General features: G+C 37.6%; 1 long non-coding RNA gene across 1 annotated transcript in view; it reads right to left on the bottom strand.

The window, feature by feature from the left end:
• LOC149036512 (uncharacterized) overlaps window positions 1–11,482 on the bottom strand; it is a 116,142-nt gene that overhangs the window by 90,137 nt on the left and 14,523 nt on the right. The window lies entirely within an intron of this gene.

Below are 11,482 nucleotides of genomic sequence, written 5' to 3'. Positions count from 1 at the left end.
AGTAGCTCAATAAATCTTGGATTTTAACCATTTTAAGTAGAAAATATAGTAGGACAGAGCTTTAAACCACACCGATTAATACTTTAAGCATTTTAAAAGGCCAAAATTTGACAAATTTTATTATCTCGTGACGAAAGACGTCAACAACAACGTATCGAATATCATAATTTGATTAGCGCTCGCAAGCCCCTTTTTTAAAAATTTGGCTTCTGTTATTTCACATTTGAGTTCTGATGGCTTACGCTATTCAAACCTGTATGAACATTTCAAAATTAAACTACAGGATTCTATTTAGTTTAACCGGCGATAACAGCACACACCAAATTCATCGTGACCAGTGACTCTGTCACGTAATTCCATCGTGTAATTGTCCTGAATACTTCTCACGTCTAAATAAAGCAGCAATTTCTCGGATTTCTCGCTGAAAGGGAAAAAATGATATTTGGTCGTCACATCTGTCTGCATAACAGTCTCTGTTCATAAGTTTGAAGAGTTCTTGTAAAAAAAGATATCGCATTCGCATAACGGGTGGACGTCATAACTAGATTGCATAACAACTGCACTCTGAAATCATTTCCTCCATTTTTGCAAGAGGTGCTGCATTTGTATCTTGCATTTTGAATGCGAGCTCAAAATGTTCGCATATGTCTCTTAGCATCTTGACTTTGAGACTAGACAACCTTGCTTCTCTTCCCAACGAGCACACATCATAGATATCAAACATGATTGGATGTTTCAATCTATCTCATCCATTACTGTGTTCCTCGCCTCTCTCAAACACCCTTCGTCTACATCAGACGCGGATGCTTCTATCAAGTGGTCGTCTGCGTCGGTGGCATCATCCGATTCTTGTTGTATTTTAGATTGCTGTTTAAGGCACAATCTCGAGAAGAAACCCTGAATCTGTATGTTGGATAACCACTCTGTTCTATCGAACATTCTCTCTCCATCTATTGTGCAAGCAGTTCGCATATCATTTGCTACTTTCACTGGGTTTGGTTTCTGCCAGTGTCTCATCCGATATTAAATTTCTGTTTCAAGTACTGCCTGACGTTTTTCGAAAGCTGTTCACTTGCACCTCTCTTATGAAGAGCCCATCCCATGGGAAGCTTTGATGTACTTGTCAAGGGTTCTGTGGCCACTGCAACCAGTTCAGTCGAACTTTCACCCTCTAATGACAATGACTGAAAGTAATGAACCCACTACCTCTTCACTTTGTCATAAAGACTTTAAGTCATGCTCGCAGGCACAGGACTTACATGATGAACTAGCTAGTTCATATGGAAGTCAAGGTCGGCCTGCGTCTTAAAATCTTCATCGCAACCAGGTTCAGGGTATTGATAGGAACTACCGTCGTTGCCATCATTGCTTTCTCCTGCTGATGCAGTTCGTCGAGCAGTAGTGGGGAAAAATGGAATCTCCTTCACCAGATCCGTCATTTTTTCTGTGGAAAAATTGCAATTTTAATTTTACCGAATAAACTTTCCAGACCCAACATTAAACGCTCTCCAAACGCGCAGGCTGTAAGTTGTTGAAAGTTGTAAGTTGTTGAAAGTGGCAATCGTGATGCCCGAGCCCTCGTAGAGTTGATACTAGCTTACTGTTGTGATAGCAACCTGCTTCATCCGATCTTATAAAAGGCCTTTTTTATTCCTGAATTTCTTAACTTTATGGTGACAAAGAGATTTTCTAGGACTGACAGCACTGAAAACCAGTCTTTTTTACAGCTGTTAAAAAGGTCTACGTATCAGGTTACTTCCAGGCTTTCCTCCTGTCTTACAACAGCGCTACTCACATGCCAATTGATTGCCCTCTAGGGAAACCATTCTGCTTGCTTTTCCCGGAACTTCATCGCTATGAACTTCATCGTCCAGTCAACTATTATAAATGCTTCATCTCCCTCCAAAGTATCGAAAATTTGCCGCTCGTACTGATCCTGGTTTCTGCTCTCAGGATATACCCTCTCCATTCAAAGGTCTTAGCGGCAGAATTTTTTGCTTCATACAGATAGTCTTCCGCTTGAAACCTACCCAATTGCATTGTGTACTCAGAAATAGCGCCTTTTACTTCTTTAAGAACACTCTTCAACATCTCACAATCCTCACACTTCACGTTGTGACTGTGACTGCATACTTTCTGAACTTCAGTGTCACCAGCATAGCTCAGTGCAAAGACCCTACAGTGATCGGCACATTTGCTATCGTCCTCTTCGCAGTGATTACGGTATGTAGTCTTCAAATACAACTTGCTCTCCTGAAGCCTCTTCCGAACTTCTTTACACTAGTCCTTTTCTGCTCCCACGCTTTCCAATTCGTCTATAATTTGGAGAAAATCCTTGAAACCATCCGCTCCCTCAGCTGCAGTATCGTGTAAACCTCTATATAACACCATACATCTTAGAAATGGCCTTTGACTTTTGCAAATTGACAGAATACCGGCTCTTTAGCCCTTTGGAATCGCTACCTGGGTGTGTCGGATACTGGCACGCTGAACTTTGGCGCCAGAACTTCCCATAGGTGTGCCTATGCTTTGCGCAGACCCACATTTTGCCATAACTGAGTCTTCTGCATTGAACAGGCCAGCCCTTGCGAAGATAAGCTCTCCTTCTGTGAAACTCTCTTTTGACAAATGGATTAAGCAGAGATGACTCTTTATTGAGTCAGTACTCTGAGGCAAGTTAAACAAACCGGAAACTCCTCTTGAGTCTTCTAACGAAGTTTCCGAAGAACGCGACTGAAAACAGGACTTCTTTTGGCGAATACCGCTTCAAGAATTTAGTGTTATTAATCCCAAGCAAACCAGTACCGAAAGAGAAATATGAATTACAGCTAATGTAATTACGCACTTTACAGTATAGATATAGCTAATTGTTGGAAAAATGAGGTCACACGTAACGTAATAATTTATTTCCTCAAAAATCGCGTGGTCCTTTTCCACAAGAACTCCCTAGAGTTCTGAATAGAAACTTTCATAAAGACAGGTGTGCAGACAAAATTTCTCTTATTCCTGCCGACCAGAATTCGGATCCAAAAGGCGATGTTATCGCTGCTTTATTAAGAAGGGAGAAGCAAATGAGGATAATTACACATGTACAATTGAATTATGTGACAGTGGTCACGGTGTATTTCAGTGTGTGCTGTTATCGCCGGTTACACTTAATAGAATCCTGTAGTTTGGTTTTGAAATGTTCATACAGGTTTGAATAGCGTAAGCCATCAGAACTCAAATATGAAATAACAGAAGTCAAATTTTTAAAAAGGGGTTTGCGAGCGCTAATCAAATTGATATCCGATACGTTGTTGTTGACGTCTTTCGTCACGAGATAATAAAATTTGTCAAATTTTGGCCTTTTAAAATGTTTAAGGTATTAATCGGTGCGGTCTTAAAGCTCTGTCTACTATATTTTCTATTATATTTTCTACTTCTAAGATTTATTGAGCTACTCACATAAAACGGTCGGAGTTTGCTCAATGAACTAATTTGCATAATCGGCTGTCACGCTTGCAATATCGCTAAAAGTTCGAAGTCACCTCGGCGAAGAAAATCAATAAGTGCAAAATGTTTTTATATTTTTCTGCAGCCAAACATCTTATTAGCAGAAATCAAGCGGAGTTTTTAATGGTCTGGTCTGGACTTGAGCAATATCAATCGAGAAAGAAAGAGTACTTTTAACCAATTTCAGAAAGCTGTCCAACGAGTGTTTTTAAATAAATTATGACGAGCTTCTGAATAAACGAATATCAAAATTGAAATGCATTTTATACACCTTATATATCACACACTTTAAGAATACAAAATATTTTTTGTTGCATGCGGTGTGATACGAGGACCGGGCTATTCAACATTTGAAATTTTCGATGTCGCAAGAGGTCAAAAAAGGGCCTTTTGCAGCTTTGACTTTTGAGAGCTCTAAAAATTTTATTTTGAGGTATTTCCAAAAACTAATGTGGTTTTATTTACTTGTTACCAAAAATAGTTTATTGGGCAAAGTTTGAGGGAAAACTTTTTTCCGATGCGAAATGCCATGGACCGCTGTTACAGAGATCGCCTCTTAAATATCACAGATGCATCGATTAACATTCCATTTAACTTAACTGAGATACTCAAACCGAGATTACCCTCATAGATTTTGTTTGTCTCATATCAACAATTATTAACCACGCATGCATAGTGAGGTATGCCTGTGTTCGGACGCTCTACCAATGAACTATGGGAGATTCGTGGCAGGCTATAGTGGACCTCAATGAATAAGCTCTTTGACTTGATTTTCTCTGAAAAGGAGGGAACAAGCAGCAAACGCAAGCATACATTCCGAATTAAAAATAGCACAACTTTTTGTGTTGCTTGTAAGACCAAAGTTAGTCAAAAAATTCATCGAGAACAAAACTTTATTCTTTAACCCTCAAGATCAAATCAGAAATTCTCCCCTATAGCCTCTTAAATCAGTTGAGAAAACTTGGCGTTCTATCGATTGAACACTTCGTCTGAAAAGCTTGGTCCTTTTCCGTATCTGTTTATCGGATATTATAGATGCATTGATATTGTAATGCATGAGCAATTACAAGTTAATTTTCAAGAATTGAAGCGAATATATCTGATAAATATATATATATATATATATATATATATATATATATATATATATATATATATATATATATATATATATATATAATATTGTTCATGTCATTTGCGTCCGCTGCAGCACAAGCTGACTGGCATCAAGCATTACGTTAAACGACGCATTAAAACGAGATTCTTTTCCTCCTGGCCACGCAGTTCGTAAACATAGGCATGCAACGCATGCAAGCGTTTTGTGGGTTAGGATGGGCCACCAAGTAATTGACGTTTGCATTTTTGTACATGAAAAAAATAATTACTTTTCAAAAGATTCCAACGAAAATATCGTTTAATGGAGAGCGAAAAAAGGCCCTTTCAATTCATTCAAAATAATCTCAGGCACAGGTCTTTTGCGGTATATTGTCTTTGTTGTCTAAATGTAAGCAAAAATAAACTGCATTGGTGCAACACTCACTGTTGTCTCCTTCAGAGCCACTGTTTGGTCTCGTCACGCAACACGCTCTCTCTCCTCCCGTTGCGTGACGAGAGTGAACAAAGGCTACGAGGGAGGATACGCTAGCATGTGAGACCTCATTATTGGCATTTGGTCACAAGCGCTTCTTCGCCCGCGCGAATGAATGAGGTCTTCAGGAACATGAGCCAGCGAGAGGTCTGTCCGGGCTTTGGTATTGATAATTAGTGCCAGATTCCCCGCAAACCTCTCCCCGACTCTTGTCTTACAATGCATACTCAATCTCGGCCCCTCAAGGGTGGGCTGGAATTTACCACGCGCCTGTAACCTTTAAATAGACACATGCTGCTGATTCTAATTCTAAATTTGGCTGCTTTACTATACACAGCAATAAAGCGTTCAGAGTTAGAGTCGAGGTAAGTACGATATTTAATTGTTAATGTGCTGATGTGTTAATGCGACCTCTCATCAATTTTCCGATTCATATTTCAGCGCCTTTATAATCAGAGCTGCTCTTACATCGACCATTATTATATTGATTAATATTCTTACACAACATGAATTGCCATAGAAGGACGTCGTTTTTAATTAACAAACTCCATCTTTTTTCAAAATTTCCTTTGTATCTCTTGGATAAAGAATATCTGACGCATTAACATCGGTACTTCTGCCGTGCTGAATCAAATTCGAATCATTCATATCTTTCCATCAGTTGTTAACAATCAAACCGCTTGTGTGAATTTAATCGAACTTGAATAGACATGCCCAATCTGTGCCCTAAACGTCATGAGAAATTTAAAAATGCTAACATAATGTGCACATTACGTTTTACGCGGGGAGTCAGTTATCTTCGGCAAAACAAGTTTTAAGATTCAGAAAGATGGTAACCGTTTCTAGTGTTCCCAATGTAACAATGGGTGAAATAAGGCCATTCGAAATTGAAATTTTTTTCATGAATATGTCCATCAAATGAGCAGAAATTCTTCTTCTCATGAAATCTCCGTTGGGCCCGGCTCTTCTAATGTTGTTTCCTTGGCCGTCCTAAGTAGCTTAACTTTTTTCAGTGTCAATTGTAACGCAGAGTATGATACAAATCACACAGCACTGCTAAATTTCAAATGAATTCAAGGCGGGGAAATCTAGTCTGTTTGATAATTTAACCTTGTGCGCTTAATTTATGGAGAGGATGATTAGCGATTAATTTTCAGGTTCCTAAACGGCCTTTTTTTTGTTCTGTAGAAATCGAGTTAAATCTTTATACTTGGTAACCGTTTTCCCTCTTCGTTTCAGCAATTTTTTATTCACCCACGCATATTACTTTATTTTACAGAAGCTTTCACATCTTTCTTACAATAGCTATTCGCATTTATCTTTGTTTTGCAGGGGAAGTCTTATTTCGGTTTCTTGCTTTTGTTTTCATCAGTCATACGACTAGAATATCAAACAATACAAGCTTCTTGTGTAAAAGGTTAGTAATAAAAAATAAATTTAGAAACAATATTTCCCGCTTTAAATAACTGAAATGTTTTGCACTGAACATTCAAAGCCACAGGATTTAACCTCGAAATAGCCTTAGATTTTGGCAAAGATTTGTTGCTTAAAACTTGACTTAAACTGATCATAGTCTGCAAAATAAAATGATGAACTTAATTTTAGGCCCTTAACTTCGATAATCTTACTAAGTCTCCTTTGCAAATGTAACAAATATCTCAGGAAATATTTTTAGAGAATAAAGTGTTGCGTCAATTTGACACCGTCCAGCTGATAAGTTTCTTTGTTCTCCAAAACTGTTGGCTGAAGAATATATTGACACTGTAGGGAGTGAAAGATTTAAAGCAGATACGCGATGAATGAACGGGAAAATGAGATTTTTAAATCTGAAATCTTTAAAAAAAGAACATGAAGATGCCATGTTTTTTATTTAAATTACGGGGAAGTTAGCGACGTTTTAGTTCTAAACGATTCTTTGTTTCACCGATGAAGCTGTTACTTTTTTTTCACTCTCGTCAGATGGTCATTCATCTCTGTCTTGCAAGGAAAGCGTTATTTCAGTTTTTTACTCTCGGCTTCCTCAGTCATTCGATCAGAATATGAAACAAGATACAACTCCTTGATCAAGGGTAAGCGGCGAAAATAAAGAAAATAACAGCTTACAGTCTCATCTCTCTCTCTCTTTTTTTATTTAAAAAATGTTTTCGGCGCCTGCTCAAATCAGGCGCAACAGAAATCGAATCCAAGGAGAGCGATTTTTGATGTGGAAAGAAAAGCGAAACAGAAAGTCATATTGATATGTCTTACACCGAGAGATTATCACCTGCGGTTTATAGTTTCTTGTCTTAGACCGATCAAACTTAGCACTTTGTTCTCACACGAGCTGCTTGCATTATATTTATCTCTGTTTCTCGCCACTTTTGGTCTCATCACCCAAACAAAGCGTGTTTATTTTTAAAAGGGTTATCAGCGAAAAAACTAAATTTAGTAATAGGCATTCTTTTCCCGCTTCGAAAAAAATATATTTCTGGTTTACTGGAGTAAATTCAGTGATAAGAAAGGTTGTTAATCCAATAAATCTCATAATATTTGTGGAGAGCTTCCAAATTGGAATCAATTTCTGATCTGGATTGCAAAATAGAGTGGTTTAGCAAGAGGACGGGAACGTCATTTCAGAACGGCGCGCGCAGCAAAAATGCCGAGAAAAAACTGGGTCGAGAACGCCGTCGCGTTTTGTTGAAAAGTGACTTAGCAGTCGTTTCACTGAACGAACCGTCCACGTCATATTTGTTCTTGAGTATCCTAACCTTGGCTCTTTAGGATCATTATCAGCTTTGAATTTTCGGTTTTATACGAAATTATCCTCTTTGAGAGTGTAACAAGCACAAACTGAGGATAGTTTACTACAAGTGAGTTGTTAATATGAATCCACATGGGCGGTTCAACTTTGAAATTATTCCATTCCAGTTAATTCTCGAGTCTGCAGATTTATCTATCAAATTTTGAAGCTCACTAAATATTTTTTTCTTTGATTTGTATCGCTGTCATTTCGTTTCGTGCTTCTAGATTTCAGCACTACTCGTTTTTCTTCATAATTCTGTAAGGTATAATTTGGAATTGAAATCGTCGCCGTTTTTTCCCTTGTTTACTGAATATTCTTGTCAATCATAACGGTACACCTCTTTTAAGCACCACCTTCTTAGAGTTGCAATGCATTTTGGACGGAGTTATCAGGAGTTATGGCGAAAACATGTAGAGATCAAGCGACCCAACGATGGAGTTGTTTACAATGAGTTTCCGTTTAATCGTGAACGAATGAAATGTACTCAAACTAGTCACCAACGAAACGGTTAGACTTAGGAATCAGACTTCGTTCCGGTTTTATTTTGTTTTTGTTTAATTTAATTTTTTAACGAATAAAGTCGTTCAAGACTGAATCAAATTAATATATGTAGAAAGCCGTGTTTGTTTTATCTCTGTCTTCAATTCGCAGAACACTTTTTAATCACGGTTAAAGCGACAATGACAACAAATAACACTGAATAATATAGCAGATAACCTTCGTGTTGTTTCATTTTGAAAAAATTCAACATGAAGCAAGTTTAATTTATTGATGAATTAATTCACGATAAGATTAACAGCACCCGTTCTTAGAGTTTTCATACATGGTTTAAGAAATGTATCAAAAAAAAGCCCTTACGTTGCTTAAAGCCACGCTCAATTACAAAAGGTAACTGAGTCCTAAAATCTTAGATCGCTTGCTGACGATCGTGTTTCCTTTCGGGAATCCAGAATAAATGTAGCGGTAAATTTTCACAAATTCACCGAATAAAACAAAGAAAGGAACCTGGTTATCCTGGAAATGAGTTCTGAAATCATTCCAAACAACGTTATCTCGTTTATAGGTGCACAATAAACGCAAATCCTAGGCGTTTTGATCACGACGGGAAAACCAGCGAAATGACGTCCTAAACCGTATGGGGAAAACGGCAACGCTAACATCGGAAGTCGAAATAGAGTCGTGTCCAGATTATCCGTGCGCTTTCCCGTTCTGAAATGACGTTCCCGTCCTCTTGCTAAACCACTCTAATATTAAAGGACTCTGTCATCTTTCCCTTTTAAATTTATGATCTCATCAGCTCCCTCACATTACCTTGCTTGTCAGTAAGGAGAATTTAATGTTGTATTAAGAGAAAACCCTCAGCTGATAAGAATTCTTGTGGCTTGTTCACTGAATAATATGGAAAGAGAAGCAACATGTTCCACACTTCTGTAACTTGATGGCTTTAAAAATCGAGCAAAGCAAAATTAAAACCAGCAAACTCTTATCAATGATATGTGAGCTCCAATATTTATTGAGATCTCTTACGGGCAAGCTGTAATGCAGGTTCCATCCTTATTAGGTTTATCATGATTAATTTTAACCGATAATTTTCCTATTCAATCTTACAGAAGCTCTTTGCATTCTTCATTGCTTTGCGGAGAAAGTTTACATCACTTTTGTGATTTTGGTCTCCTAACTATCCAGAGATCTTTTAGTTTTTAAAGGTGAGCGGCTAAAAATTTATTTCATAAACATTATGCGTTAGCTTGGTTTGGATGGAAACTTGCTACTCATAAACATAACACCCTCTGATTGATGAGTCTGCTTACTTTTAGCATTGCTATATGGTATATTGTTATATACTTAGACTTTGGTTGATTCCTGATCAAATTCAAATGTAACCCGACTGGGATACAATTTTCAACAGCATGATTTTGCCAAATGATTGTTTAAGGGAAAGTCTAAATATATAACAAAGCATTTAATGTATGGTCCCTCGGGAAACTAGTTAGTTTTGTTTTCTTGTGGGGCTCTTGGGAAAACAAAACTAAATGTTTCCCTCGGGGCCATGCATTAAGTGTATATTGAGAAAGGAGAAGGAGAAACTACAAGTTCATCAGTTCTGTGATGATTGAAACTAAGAAGATCCCGTTTGTTATTTGATGAATCTTATGAGCAACTTAGGAAATAATCTTTCTTCCATCTAAGGTTTTTTTTCTTATTTTGATGACTTCTTCTCACCAACCGTGCAAGCAAAATGTTATTACACCAGCTATTTGCATTTACGTTTGTTTGTCTGGGAATTTCATTTTCTTATTTTTGTTTTCATTAGTCACGCTATCAGGCACCAATGTAGAAGGCATGTTCTGTTTCCAAAAGGTGAGCTGTTCGTTTTCTTTAATTTCTACATTTTTATTGCTTCCTCAGTTTCATTTCCATGAATGAAATTGACTTTATTATTTTACGAAACAAAAACTTTGGAGAACTTGGTATATCAGTTACTGAAGTAACGCGTATGTAATTGAATGAAATAGAAAGATTTTCCTTCGTCTGAAAAACAAAGCATCATGTGAGCGGTTGAAACGTTGGGTTGAATTTTTCTCAAATTAATTATGCGAGTTCCTAAGACTGACGTGCCGGCTTGATCTCGATGGAACAAACGGTTAGAAATACCAACACAAATCTTGCACAAATATCTTTATCTGGGATCAACTGAACAGTTTTATACTTCGCTTAATTGTAGAATGTGATTTTTTTTGTTGGATTTATGTCAATCAAATTTTTCCACCACGCAACGAAACTAGATATATGTCACGCACAGGCAGCCCAAGCTCCAGCTGTGAGATGATCATCTTGCGCAACAACAGTCAAGGCGGAATTACTGGACCGCTTTCTCTGATGAAAAGAACCCATTTTAACGAGTTGTCCATTTCGAGGTTTTTCCTATGTACGTATAACACCTCGAAATGGACAACTCACTAAAATGGTTTCTTTTCATCAGAGTAAGCGGTCAGATAACAAGTGACACACTGTGGAAGTAAGTTGAGGTATTTTTATTGAGAATTTGGCGTAATTTTTTATTCCTTAGAGCGGTCGTAAATATTCCCATACAAACTCTTAAAGTTCCGTCTGTTATTGTGCAAGATGATCATTTCACAGCTAGAGCTTGGGGCCGTTTGTGCGTCACGTAGATGGATATCTCCGAATCGATTCAAGATATATTGATTTGCCTCGATTTTAAAACGAATAACAACGGATATCAGAGCTGAGTTAGTCCCTGGTTTTTGAAGGGCAGCAGAGTGAGGATCCTGATCGTGTTTCACGTAACGAACTTTTAGGAAAATTCCCGCGTCATGTTTAGAAACTCGAACATTTATCAGTGTTACTTTTTTTTAAGCTTCCTTTTTTTGTTGATTCTTTCTTACGACAACAAACAGGAGAGAGCCGTTATGAGTGACGCTGCAGAAATCCTAAAATCAGTCCAGATAGGTTTAAATGTCGTCATATTTCTTCTGAACACTAATCGTGGCCTACGAGCGACTGAGTTATGTAATGAATGTTTAATTCTACTTCAAAACCTTAACTCTGGTAGTCACCTTGATATCTCCGATGTACTATTCAATGCGTACTACGCC

The sequence above is a fragment of the Pocillopora damicornis genome, chromosome 12 (genome assembly GCF_964200805.1).
Source record: "Pocillopora damicornis chromosome 12, jaPocDami1.2, whole genome shotgun sequence".
NCBI classification, from domain to species: domain Eukaryota; kingdom Metazoa; phylum Cnidaria; class Anthozoa; order Scleractinia; family Pocilloporidae; genus Pocillopora; species Pocillopora damicornis.
Note: the sequence above shows the minus strand (reverse complement) of the source record. Positions and strands in the feature narration are given on the sequence as shown.